This window comes from Ictidomys tridecemlineatus, chromosome 1 (genome assembly GCF_052094955.1).
Source record: "Ictidomys tridecemlineatus isolate mIctTri1 chromosome 1, mIctTri1.hap1, whole genome shotgun sequence".
In the NCBI taxonomy this organism is placed as follows: domain Eukaryota; kingdom Metazoa; phylum Chordata; class Mammalia; order Rodentia; family Sciuridae; genus Ictidomys; species Ictidomys tridecemlineatus.
This window is the reverse complement of record NC_135477.1, coordinates 86,984,610-86,998,578: the sequence shown is the minus strand read 5'-3', so window position 1 is coordinate 86,998,578 and position 13,969 is coordinate 86,984,610. Positions and strand designations below refer to the sequence as shown.

Below are 13,969 nucleotides of genomic sequence, written 5' to 3'. Positions count from 1 at the left end.
ATGGAGTCATGTTGATTCTATCAACTCATTTTTCTTGTCTTGGCTGATATATAACCAATTGTACTCATCTTTTATCTTCTTGTGTGCATCAAAGGTTATGCAGAATAATAGAATTTGCTCTTTGAGTCAGTCATGTGGTATTTCTGGACTCTTGCTTATTTCCTGAGTTTAATGTGGGTCTGCATAAATCGAGTAGGGCAACATTTACAACAGTGTGCTGGCTAATCCTCATATCTTCTGGGTGGGGGATCTAAATCCCTTAAGCTCTCCTGGAGTCATTTTAGCATTGACTTCCAAATTCTACACCTATGAAATTATAAAGAATGGTAAGAACAAATGACAAGTATGTAGAGATTTACAATCAAGGATGTCTAGCACACCTCTGTTTGTGACAGTGAAAAATTGGAGAGTTATAAATGTCTCATAATGAATTATTAAGTTGAATTTGGCACATAATTAAAATGGAATATTCTGTGGAATATTAAAATACCAGACATCAATAAACATTAAAATGTTGACATGCTCTATAAGGTAATAGAACAGCTGTTTACATAAAACATGTACTGTATAATTCCAATTTAAGAGTTTAAAAGATATACATAGTTGGGCATTTGAAGTGCATGCCTGTAATCCCAGTGGCTCAGAGGGTGAGGCAGAAGGATAGTGAGTTCAAAACCACCCTTAGGAACTTAGTGAGGCCTTGAGCAACTTGTAGACTCTGTCTCAAAATAAAATATAAAATGGGCTGGGGATATGGCTCAGTGGCTAAGCACCCCTGGGTTCAATCCCTGGTACCAAAAAAAAAAAAAAAAAGTATACACAGAAATGATAATCTTAGTGGTGGTATAATGAATTCTAGCTCATCTGTTTTTAAAAAATGTATAGGAATTTGTTGGTGTGATAAGAATTTTGGTTTGGATCACAGAATATAATATCCTGAAAATAAAAGACCAGTCTTGTTTTCTGCATCTGCCTTTCTTCTGTTCCTTTATGTTTTGTAGAAAAAGAACAGAGGACTCCTAAAATCTGCTCATTTCTCCTCATAATTAGTGACTTTCTGATTCAGGATTACTAAGCTCCTAATATAAATCTTCTTTGTTGTTCAAAGGATGTTTGTGGTTGTTTCCTCCCATGTCCAGTTCTTATCCTTGGTTTTTAATTGCAGGTTAATGTAAAAGCATCCATTTTCTTCCCCACACTTCCCTTGGCTTCTCATTTTACCCCACAACTCCATTGCCACTTCACAACAAGTCCAGCTCTGATTTTGCTAAATCTGAGCCTTGAGCTCAAGGTCCTGACCTTCTGAGATGGTGCCTAAACCCCTCCTTCACAGGGATGAGGCTCCTTTAGTGTTTTTCTGACTTTGAGATATTGTTAGTTGAAGAAAGACACTGGGGAGAAGATCCACTATGAAGGTAGGTTGGATTCTTCCCAGTTCTTTACTTTTTCCAGGTTATATAATTGCACACCCATGCCTTTTGCCATGTGACTCTGGTCCCTTCCAATCGAGGAGGAAGAGTGTATTTTCTGCCACACTGAAGCTGGACTGGACTCAGGTCAAAGGAGGTTGGTAGCAGCTTTACATGGGCTTTCACTGTTTGGCTTGGCTCCGTGGGCTTTTGCCATCTGCCATGTGAAGGACATGATAGAAGTTTCCCAAGTAGAATTTAGTACAGAAAACAGAGAGACACTTGGAGCCGACTCAAATAGCTTAGAACAGAGCCCTGCTGACCCACAGACTCAGGAAAGATAAAAACAAAAGTTTGTTTTAGTAAGCTACTGAGATTTTGAAATTGGTGGTTTATTATGCTATTGGTTATATAGTTCTCAGTTATGGATTAAATACTGACCCAGATTTTCAACTATCTTAATTTTGAGGTAACAACAATGTGGGTGTCAATGAGATAAAGTATTCAATTAAATATACAGTAATTCTCTTTGAATCCTTTTACTCTCCCAGGTATTCCTTCCATACCAATCAGTACCACAATTGCCTTTTGGTTCCATCTTCCAGGAAGATGTAAACATGTGTGCATATGTGAGTAATTCTTTGCAGAGAACACACATTTCTTTTCTCTTATGGCAATGTGCTGTTGGCTCACGTTATTTCTTTCTATCTTTTAGAGGTGGGGCAGTTCCTTTGACACATTTTTGGGAGCCTTGAAACCACAGTGGCTAGGATTTAATTAAACCCGCACTCTGGAGCATGCTCTCTGGATTTGAATTCCAGATTTTCTACTTAGCAACTCTATGGCCCATGGTGAGTCCCTTAACTGCCCTTGCCTCAGCGTCCTCAGCTGTAAGATGAGACAGTAAGAGGATCTTCCTCATAGGCTTGTCATGAGGATTCACTGAGTTGATTAAATGTGAAGTGCTTAGAGCAGTGCTTGGCACATGACACTAGCCCAGTATTTGTTTCTATTATATTGTTTTTCAAAGGGTAGGGACTAAATGCTAAAACTCTCTTTTTGAAAAATGATCGCATGTATCATGAGGTTTGGAAGAGGGAGAGGAATTAATAAAACCACAGCTTGTGTTTCAGCAGAATAATAGTTTTCAACAGATGGCTCTGGAAAAAGGAAAAATGATCAAATCAGGGAATGTTCCTTCCACAGGCTAGGACAGGTTCTTCCCTCCAGCCTCAGGAGTAAAAATCACACCAGAAGACCAGGCCCCTGGGTTCAGTGGGGCTGGTTGTCGCTGTAGAGCAGGGAAGGGTTCAGTGGATCCTGAAGGGCACACTGAAGCTGAGAGGTTTCCCCTCTGCAGATGAGACTGGCTGGGAGGATCCATTTGGTCTCCTGATTCCTTCTCCTGCTTGTAGCTCTGCTTCTAGCCTGGTCCTGGTGTCTCTGAGGTGGGCAAGCTAACTCCAGTATGAGAAGGAGCATCCTTTGACTGGTCTGTACTGTATGTGTCACTCACCAGAGGCTAGAATTGGTGATGAGAAGTGGCTTGAGGTTCCAGGAGTAAAACGAGTGTGTGTGTATGTGTGTATGTATGTGTGTGTGTGTGTGTGCAGGCGCATGCGCACACACACACACACACACACACACATATGCTTATGCACATATGGGGTGCATGTGAGGTTTGGAGGATGGTTGGACAGACAAATGGATGCAATTATGAAGTGGGCAGGGAGCATCTAGGAAAATGATCTCCATTAGCCCCTGAATCTGTATTACATATTTCTTCTCTCTGTGATGTTCATGAGCAAATCATCCACTGAAACACAGGCCTGGATCATGGATCATGGATTCCTAATCTTTGCATGTTGACTTTTATAATAGAGTCACCCTGCTGGATGCTCAGAGGGTCATTTGGAGAATGAGTTCAGTCATTATCATTATTCTGGCATATGGGAAGAACTCCTGGATTCTCAGGGCCTTTAGACTCCTGATGATCACAAGTGTTTTTCCCTGTGGTGGATTATTCATGGCCACCCTTGGTCTTGTTCCCCAGCTGTCTGCCTCCCTAGAGCCTATGCTAGCAATGGGAGCTTGCTAGGAGGGGAACAAGAGGGGGGGACGGTGAGTGGAATTGCATGACCCCATGTAGGCATGAGAGGACTTTCCAGAGCTAGAGAAAGATGACTTTTGGATGAACTCAAACTTTATCTTCTTTCCTTTTCCTGTTTATGAGGAATAATCTTACTATATTGCGTTGAAAGGACATAGGAGAAAGGAGAGCTAAAGAGGGCAGGATTCATTTCATTATTCACTTTGGAACTTGAAAGGGAGGTGAGAGGAAAGGAACAGGAGGAGGAAGAGAAGAGGGAGAAGAAAAAGAAGAAAAGAAAGGGGAAGGAAAAGAGAGAGAAAGAATCCCCACCATGCATCTCCTGAGCAGACTCTGGGTGTGACCTGAGTGATCTGCCATCATGGTGGTAGGGGAGGGAGATTTAAGAATGGAGCTAGGCCCAGAGTCCTACACCAGCTGGGCCCCCTGGGTGACACTTGGCAGCCAGCTTGGGTCATTTGCATCTCAACAGCCAAAGGGCCTCACAGGATGTTTTCTGCAGATATTTAAGTTTCTGGATTCCAAAACATCTTCAGGGCATTCCTTAGCCCCAATTCTTCCATATGGCCATGGTCCCAACTTCAAGTTTCTTAATTATGAAGGAGGGTGTTGGGGATTAGAGGTCTGTGAGAATTACAAGTAACAATATCAGAACCAGTTCTTTCCCTTCCTTTTGACCTCCCTCCCTTTTTTCCTCCTCTTCCCTTTCTTCCTCCTCCCTTTTTCTTCCCTCCCAGAAGCAAGACAGAGATTAGTATCCAGGAACAGCACAGACCCCTCTCTGCCAGGCTTTGCCATCCAACTGCCAGATGCCGGAGGTGTTCCAAATGACAAATCTTTCATGTTAAAGTAATGCAATTGCCAGAGACATCTGTATATCCATTTTCTATTGCTGCTCTAGCAAATTAATTACCATAAATTTAGTGACTTAAAACAGTACCGATTTGTTTCCTGCAGTTCTAAATCCGAAGTGTGGGTAAACCATGGTCAGCTGGGTCCTTTGCTCAATCTCTCAGGTGTCAGATTCTTTCTGGAAGTTCTGGGAATGAATTTGTTTGCAAGCTCATCCAGGTTGTGGCTGAATTCATTTGTGGTTGCAAGACTGAGGTCTCCAGTTCCTTGGTGACTGCCAGCCAAGGGCTGGTTATTTGCTCGCGATGCCTGCCCCTTTTCCATCTCATGTTTTCCATGTGGCCCCTCAAGTCCTTTCATGATTCAAACCTCTTTTGATTTTTCCTTTCTGCTGAAGAAAATACTCTTCTGGCAAAACCTCATGTGCTTAGATTGGACCCACCTGGATAAGCCAGGATAATTTCCCCATTTTAAGGTTACAGATTAAAAACCTTCATTTTACCTTCAAAGTCCCTTTTGTGATTAATGTAACACATTCACAGATTTAGGGATTTGGGAGTGAACATCTTGGGGACATTATTTGGCCTATCACACTCTAAATAATCCCTTGAATATCTTGGCATCCTGAGGGTGAGGAAACTGTTGCAGTCTTCGTGAGAGGGTCTCCCTCAGATCTCCTCTAGATTCTGCGTTGGGCTGTGTAGGGAAAGTGAAGGAATCTGAAACCAAGGCAGGGTGGGACATAAGGCACTTTCACCCTCCAAATGGGAAGTGATGTCTTCTTCTGAAGCTTGGAACTTCAGAACTGGACAGGATTACGGAGGTCAGAATCTACTCCTCACTCACAACGAGGGGCTATGGAGGCCCGGAGGAGGTGATGTGACTTGGCCACGGTCAGCGGCCACACCAGAGAGAAGCGTTGTGAAAGCAGCTGCTATAGAGCCTGCCGGGGGCTTTTCAGAAGGTGGACAAGACTCTGAGATCTTTGCCCTTTTTTGCACGTAACCAGCAGAGGCAGATGGCTCCACCGGACTGCACAGGCTCTCTTGGCTCTGGGAAATGCAAATCTATAACATTATGGGCTGAACATGACCATGGCCTTTTTGCAGCCTGAGGAAAGTTGGTTGTGTTGGCCAGCAAGACACACTCCATCTTGTTCTTACGATTCTGCTTGGGAGTCCTCCTGGGCAAGGCCATGCCCCTCAGGCTTAGGAGAAGACACAGAGTCCACTGGATCCACTGTTCTGATACCTCTGAGGGAGGAAACTTGGAGAGGAATTCCTCCCTTCTGCTTACTCCTCTCCACAGGCCAACAGCTCTGTTCAGATCTGCAGGCAGCCAGAGTGTTCCACTGGGAGCTCGGTTCATTGTTCAGGGGCTTCATTCTCTTGCCAACACTGCTCATGCTGGTCTCCTCTCCATCATAGTCATCTCCCTCCAGGGGATTTACATAAGACAGAGTAAAGTGCTCTCAGGCTAAGAATATATCCACCCCCTTCCCTGGGCGATGTGCCTGGGAGGTGAGGAAACTGACTCACTGTATCTCTGACTCAATGAAAAGAGGAATACATGAAAAAACTACTGGATTAATGACAGGAGAATAAAACCCCAATATTTTTAGCACCCGAGGGCAGAGTTAGCTGCTGCAAAGTCCTAGAAGATGGAAGCTTTTTAATTTTTTAAAAAAAATTTTAGACATAGTTTACAATATGGGGCTTTCAAGAGACAAATGAGGCATGAAGAAGTTGGAAAACTCTGAAATAGGAAAATGCCCAGTGATAACTTTATCACCAGCGGTGCAGTTGGCTGGGGAATTTGTGAAACAGAGACATGGCTGGTTTTCTCACAGACCAAAGCCTTCATTGGATTATGAGGGTGTACCTCCTTTGAGATAAGTGAAATGCGGGGTCCATTGCCCAGCACCACTTCTGCCTGGGCAGAAAGAAACATGGAAACTCGTGCTGCAGTTAAACCATGGTATGTGACCGCCAGTGAAAGTACCCAGGGGTTTTCCACAGGGGGTCCCCTGTTACTATCTTTCCCGTGGGAAGAAGCACCTCTATTCCCTGGTGCGCATTGCAGCAATGTCCCCTGTAGGCACAGTGACCATGGGTTAGAAATTTCTCTAGTGGAGCTGCTGCCGCCATTCCTTCTAGAAAGATCTCAGGCATTATCTTGGTTTCTTTCTACCCAAGGATTGGGACACAGGTCTCAAGAGAACATGTGAGAATGTTTGCAATTAGCTACTGATGATTTGGTGTATGTCAGTCAAAGGTTGCCATTTGAACAATTTGTTCCTGAGAAGAAACACTGCTTATAGACAGAAACAATAATTGTATGTCCCTCTTCCTTGTGGATGGAATCAACTACCTACTATAGACACCAAAGACTCATTTCAGGTAACATACAGGATACTAGAGATCACTGACATTGTGGATCTCATTTCCACCACTTACTGTCAACTCTGACAAGTTCTTTAATCTTTTTGACCTCAGTTCCTCATCTGTAAGTGGTTATATTACTACCTCCCTGATAGGTATCTTTGCAGGGTAAATGAGTTCATGTATGTAAAATTCTTATGATAGTAAGAACTGGTACATATGAAGTGCTCCATATATGTCAGCCATTATGTGCCATGTCTGCTGCAGTTCAGGTATGGACATGCTACACACCACTGGCAAACTAGACCACAGAGGAAATCTGTTGGGGAACTTAAGGGTAATGGACAGGAGGACATAGACATTGTCCATTTTGACAGTTAAGTGATCTGGTCTTTATGTGATGCTTGAAATTGCAGAGGCAATTCTGGCTCTGGGACAGTCTGACTTAGGATATTTTGATAATTGGGATAATAAGTTTGTCCTAAAGCCTTTTTGCACTTACAGTCAAAACCATTCTAACTGATGTACCTAGTACTCATGGCACAGAGAGCTTTGGTGGAGTTACAGTATTTAAGCTATATGTGGCATGAGACATATTTGATAGTATTGTTAGGATGGTACTTTCATTTAAGTTATTTAAAAAATTTTTTGAATACTAATACATACACATGGCAAAACACCAAAAGTATGAAAAAAATCGTGCAGCAAAAAAATTCTCTTTCACATGGGTTATTCTTGTTTCCAATTTCCAGTCCTGATAGCCAACTGACCACTGCTTTTAGTCTTTTGTTTGCCCTCTCAGAGATTTATTTTGAAAATAAATATAAAACAAATATAAACAACAATACAAATGTAATGTTTTCCCCTTTTTGTAATATAAATGTTAGTATGTTATACCCACCACTCTGTACCTTGCTTTATTCATTTAATATATCAGTGAGCTTTCTGTATCAATATATAAAGAGATTTCTTATTTCTTCATACAGTTACAAAATACTCTGCTGGATTTATTTAATCTATCCCCTATTGACAAGTATCTAGGTTTTTTTTCTCCTCATTTTTCTCTGTTGATTGCAATGTTGCAATAAATAAATGGTATACATGCCATTTTGTAGATATGCAAATATATCTGTAGGACAAATTCCCCAAAGTAGAGTTACTGGATCCAAGAGTACATACATTTATAATTTTTGATAGCTATTACTAAATTGCCATCCATATGGATTGTGCAAATTTTTACTCCCACCAGCAAGGTACGGGAATGCCTGCTTCCACAGCTTTGGCAACAGAATGTGCTATCAAATTTGGGTTTTTTGCCAATTTTATGGGGAAAATGGTATCTTAGGGTAGTTTTTATTTTCATGCATCTTATTATGAGTGAAATAGAGCATTTAAAAATATATTTAAGAATGATTTGAATATCCTTTGAATTGTTCGTAACATTTATCTATTGTTTGAGGGTTATTGGCTTTTTTCTTATCTACTTCTAAAGCTTTTTACATATTAAGAAAACTATACTGTGTCTGTGATGAGTTATAATTATGTTTCATAGTTTGTCATTTGTCTTTTTTTAAATTCTGGTGAGGCTTACTTTTGTTATGTAGAGGTTTAAAAATTCCTTTTACATAGTTGAATTTATCAATTTTTTTCATGATTTCAGAATTGGGGGAGTTAACCGCCCTCTGTATTCTGAGATTATGCAAAATTGTCCCATATATTCATTTACTTCCTTTATTATTATTTTTTATATTAGAGATTTGATCCATTGGCATATCTCATGGAACACGGAGAGACACGAGTTCAACATTAGCACTTTCAATATGGCAGCTCGCTGGGCCACTATTCTCTGTGTGGTAGTCTGTTTTCTCTGCTATGGTGGTATTTGTGTCCTTTTTCTGTATTTTTCTTTCTTTTCTAATGCTTTATCTATTTATGAACCAGTACTCTGTTGTTTTAATTACTGAGTTTTGGTAGAATATTTTTATATCTGTAAACCTCCTTTCTTTGATCTTCTTTCTTAGAGCTTCCTTTGGGAATTTTGTTTGCTTATTTCTTAATATGAACTTCAGAATTCCTTTATCTATTTTTTTAAATTTATTTTCTTAGTTGTCAATGGACTTTATTTATTCGTATGCGGTGCTGAGAATCGAACCCAGTGCCTCACCCATGCTAGGCAAGTGCTCTTCCATTGAGCTACAACCCCAGCCCTCCTTTATCCAGTTTTAAAAAAGAACATTTGCAGGATTCTTGAGATTATGGATAAAGTTAAAGATCAAAGTAGAAATATCAGCATATTTTTGATATAAGAAAGGAAGACGACATTGAGGCATCTTGTTAAAAATTATGGTATGCTTTCTCCCTTGTTTATGTGTTCTGTTGTTTCCTTCTGGAATATTTAAAACAAATTTTGAAGTATATGTCTTATAAGTTTATTGTTAAATTTATTCCTAAGTATTTTTTGTTATTTTTTACTAATGTACACGAATCTATTATAATCTGTTAGCTTCTAACATTGACTTCTCTGTATTAGCATTCTACCGCGCAATATTACTGAATTTCCTTATTATTCTTATTAGTCTTTTAAAAAATTAAATTTCCTTGAGTTTTCTAAGTAAACAATAATGTCATCTGCAAACAGGTTTAATTTTGTCTCTGCCTTTCCATTTTTATACCTTAAAGTTCTTTCATGTATATTTTATTGGCTAGAATGCTAGTAAAAAATGACAAAAATAATAGGAGAGGGGCTAGGGACTTAGTTTGGTGATAGAGTGATTACCCAGCATGTGTGAGGCCCTGGGTTTGATCCCTGGCACCCCCAAAATAATAATGATGATAGGAGAATTGGATAAATTCACAATGAACAATTTTAACACATTTCTCTCAGTAACTGATATAACAAGCACACAATGTATTAGTAAGCTGCATGATTTACAAACTTGACCTAACAGGTAGAGAACCTGTGACTCCATAACTCCAGAATGCACATTCTTTTCAAGTGCATAAGGAAACAATTACTAAAACTGACTCTATCCTGGTAAATAAAACAAATCGTATTCAACTTCAAAGGACTTAAGTAATATAGATTATATTCTCTAATTATAATAAATTATAATTATTATAAATAAAAATAAAAGAACCAGAACATAAATGCATTAACCATAAAATAAAGATCGATAACTATAACATTAGGATCTCTTTCTCATCAAGTTACCTTATCTAGAAAAGGTAACTAGAAAATCCTTAAAAGATGTTTGGAGATTAAGTCATATACTTCTAAATAACCCAGGGATTGAAGAAATTAACAATGAAAATAAAAGAACATTTTTACCCAAATGACAATTAAAATATAACATACTGCAATTTGATGCAGCTAAAATCATGCTTAAGAACAAATTTACATACAAATGTATGTTTTTGGAGAGAAAGAAGACTGAAAAATAATCTCAATCCACCTCAACAGTAGGAAAATGATAGCAAGTTGGGCCCATTACATGCAGAAGGAAGAATGCACCAAAGTTAAGAGTAGATTAACTTTTTTTTAAAAAAATATTTTTTAATATTTTATTTTTTGGTGTAGATGAATACAACACAATGCATTTTATTTTTATGTGGTGCTGAGGATCGAACCCGGGTCCCACCTGTGTCAGGCGAGCGCTCTACCACTGAGCCACAATCCCAGCCCTAGATTAACTTTTTAAAGTTAATCTTTTAAAAAAAATTTAATCTTTTTAAAAAAGAGATAAAATTGGTAAACCCTTAGCAAGGTCAATCACAAGGAGAGAAAGCACGATGCTTTGCTAATGACATGAATTACACAGATTGAGATCAGGAATGAAAAGATGAAACAATTATTAACAGATATTCAAAAGATAAAAGGATATAATGAACTACTTTATGCCAACAAGTTTGATGACTTGATTGAAATTTATAAATTTCTAGAAAAAAATTGACCAAAAATGACACAAAAGAAGTAATCTGAATAGTCCATAGCCATCAAAGAAATTGAATCCATAAAGAAAAACTTCTCATAAAGACAAGTAGAGGCCCAGGTAGCTTCTTCAGCAAAGTTTCAAATTACTTTCAAACACTCACATAAATTCTTCTAGAGAATAGAAAGAAGACATCTTCCAACTAATTTAATGAATGCAAAACCTGAAAAGTTCTTTACCAACAAGAAAAAAACTGTTGCAGATCAATCTCTCTTATCAACAGAAGTACCCCAAACCTTAGGATTAAAAATCTTAATATTAGAAAATTAAATCCAGTAATACATAAAAAGGAAAATACATTGTGACTATATTCTACATGATGTTGGTTTTGCTTCCCCAAATCAGTATAATTCATATCATTAACAAAATAAAGGAGAAAGATCATACAATTATCTCAACAATTTAGAAAAATAATCTGATATAATTCAACACTTCATTAATACTTATAGTGATAACCTTTCTAGAAAACTAAGAATAGAAAAGAATGTCTTTAATCAGACAGAAGTTATGTACAAAAACAGCCAATATCATACATGGTAGTGAAATATTGAATGTTTTCATTCAGGAACTAGGAATGAGACAAATATGCTTATTATTAACATCACTTCTAGTCCTCAAGGTACTGGAGATTCCAGGCAGTGTAAGAAGGTAATGAAAAAAAAATTAAGGGTAAATGAATTGGAACTCTTGTTATTTACTGACGACATAACTGTGTATATAGGAAACAAAAGAATTTGTAAACTAATGGCATTTGAAAATGAATTTAGTAAGTTTACTGGCTGTAATGTTAATGTGGAAAAACAAATTATATCTCTTAATTTCAGAACCAAAGAATTAGAAAATTTAAAAAAATTAAAAAATTGTCACTTACAATAACATCAAAACATATCAAATATTAGTAATCTGATGAAAGATGTGTAAAAACCTCCACAGTGAAAACTACAGAACATTGCTGACAGAAACTAATTAAAACCTAAGTAAATGGAGAGATAGGCCATGTTTATGGACTGAATAACTCAGTTTAATAAAGATGTCAATTCTCTGTAAATTGATCTATAAATTCAGTGCAGTCTTATTTAAAATCCCAGCAGCTATTCTGGTAGAAATTGACAAGCTTGATTCTAAAATTTATATGAGATTTCAAATGGCCAAGAATAACCAATATAATCTTTAAGAAGAAGAAAGTTGGAAGACTTATTTTTAAAATTTTTTATGTATATATTTTTAGTCATGGATGAACTTTTATTTTATTCATTTATTTATATGCGGTATTGAGAATCGAACGCAGTGCCTCACACATGCTAGGCAAGCACTCTCCACTGAGCCATAACCCCAGCCTGGAAGACTTATTTTAGTGGATTAAAAGTCTTATTTTAATTTTGGTTATTTAAAACAAAGTAGTATATTAGTACAAGTATAACTTCCTTCACTAAAAAAAATTTTAAAAAATCAAATGGAATAGAGCTAGAAACAGAGCTCAGAATCAGGTCTGGATGAACACTTGGTTTATAACAAAGTAGATGTTAGAGCAATAGGAAAAGATGGTGTTTTGAATAAATGGTACTGGGCCAATTGGATAGCTATTTGGAATAAAACCATCTCAACCATCTTCATAGCATACATAAATTCCAGGTGGATTGTAGATTGAACATGAAAAGTAAAACAATTCTGGAAGATTGCAGTTGAAAGTGTCCCCATGACCTTGGGTAGACAAAAATAAACAGAACATAAAATGCATTAACCATAAAATAAAGATTGATAAGTTGGACTATAACATTAGGATCTCCTGCTCATCAAAAGACACCACTGAGATTTGGAAGGCAAGTCACATGGGAAGAGACAATGTGTATTGGACACTTACAGACAGGTGTAGGATATAGAAAAATGTCCTCATATCAATGAGAAAAAGAACCCAATTGAATAAAAAAAGGGAACTAAGACTTTAAAAGGAACTTCACAAATGAGCATATTCAATGTCCTCTAAATGTATGAAAAGCTTCTGTGTGTGTGTGTGTGTGTGTGTGTGTGTGTGTGTGTGTGTGTGGTGCTGGGGATTGAACCCAGGGCCTTGTGCATGCAGGCAAGCACTCTACTGAGCTATATCTCCAACCCTTGAAAGAGTGGTGGTCTGGAAGTTAGTGGTCTGGAATTTTAAATGAAAGGCATAGTGAAATACCCTTATATCCTGTCAGAAAGACTAACATTGCAAAGACTGATAATATCAGGTGTAATTAAGGTTGTGAAACCATTAAGTTCTCAGAATTCCCTGGTAGGAATTCAGATTGATACCCCACTTTGAGAAAGTTTGGCAATTTCTTTTCTTTTTTTGGCAGGGGTGCTGGGGACTGAACCTAGGGGTGCTTAGCCACTGAGCCACATACCCAGCCTTTTTTATTTTTTATTTTGAGATAGGTTCTTGTTAAGTTGCTGAGGGTATCATTAATTTGATGAGGCTGGCCTTGAACTTGCAATTATCTTGCCTCAGTCTCCCAAGTTGCTAGGATTACAGGCAGGCACCACCATGCCCAGCAAGATCGGCAATTTCTAATGAAGTTAGATATTCGAGTCTTAGGACCTAGCAGTTCACTTCTAGATATATAGCCAACAGAAATGTATACACATGTCTATTGAGCATGCTCATTGTAAGAGCATGTTCATTGCTGCATTTTAAAAATAGCTTACAACTGCAAACAATCCAAATGTTTTTCACCAGAAGAGGTACAGTAGGTATGAAAATATATTCATGCAATTGAATACAGGGGTAAAAAAAACCAAATCAACTGTGACTGCATGCTTCAACATGGGTAATCTCACAATTCCATTTAAATAAAGTTCAAACATGGGCAAATCTAAATTATGGTGCTAGATTAAACATTTGATGTCTCCCTTGTGTGAGGTGCATGGCTATAAAACTGAATAAACTGTGGTTTAGAAATTAGGGTGGTGTTTACCTTTGGGAAGAAGAGGGACTCTAGGGAGGTTTCTGGGCTGCTGACAATTTTTTTTTTAAACTGAATTGTGGCTACTGGGATAATTTACTTGGGATAATTTATTGAGCTTATTAATTGTGTGCCTTTCTGCACAGAGATAAGAGTGAACAGTTGTTAAGCACCCAGTGTGTATACGTAAGATTGTGGTGGGCCGTGGGCTCTCCTCTTTTTGGCCCTTTGTTAATGTGGCCTATGCTGGAGGGAACCCATTATTACTAATTGGTTCAAGGGTCAACGC

General features: G+C 38.1%; 1 long non-coding RNA gene across 22 annotated transcripts in view; it reads left to right on the top strand.

Annotated features, from left to right (window-relative positions):
* The first annotated feature begins 1,308 nt into the window (after positions 1-1,308).
* LOC120885488 (uncharacterized) overlaps positions 1,309-13,969 on the top strand; it is an 88,229-nt gene continuing 75,568 nt past the window's right edge. For 14 of the 22 annotated variants that reach the window (XR_013436795.1, XR_013436768.1, XR_013436793.1 and 11 more), the window contains exons 1-3: positions 1,309-1,415; positions 1,961-2,038; positions 2,125-2,260. This is a non-coding gene — a long non-coding RNA (uncharacterized LOC120885488). The remainder of the gene's footprint in view (positions 1,416-1,960; positions 2,039-2,124; positions 2,261-13,969) is intronic. The other 8 variants (XR_013436757.1, XR_013436809.1, XR_013436800.1 and 5 more) reach the window with 6 other exon arrangements.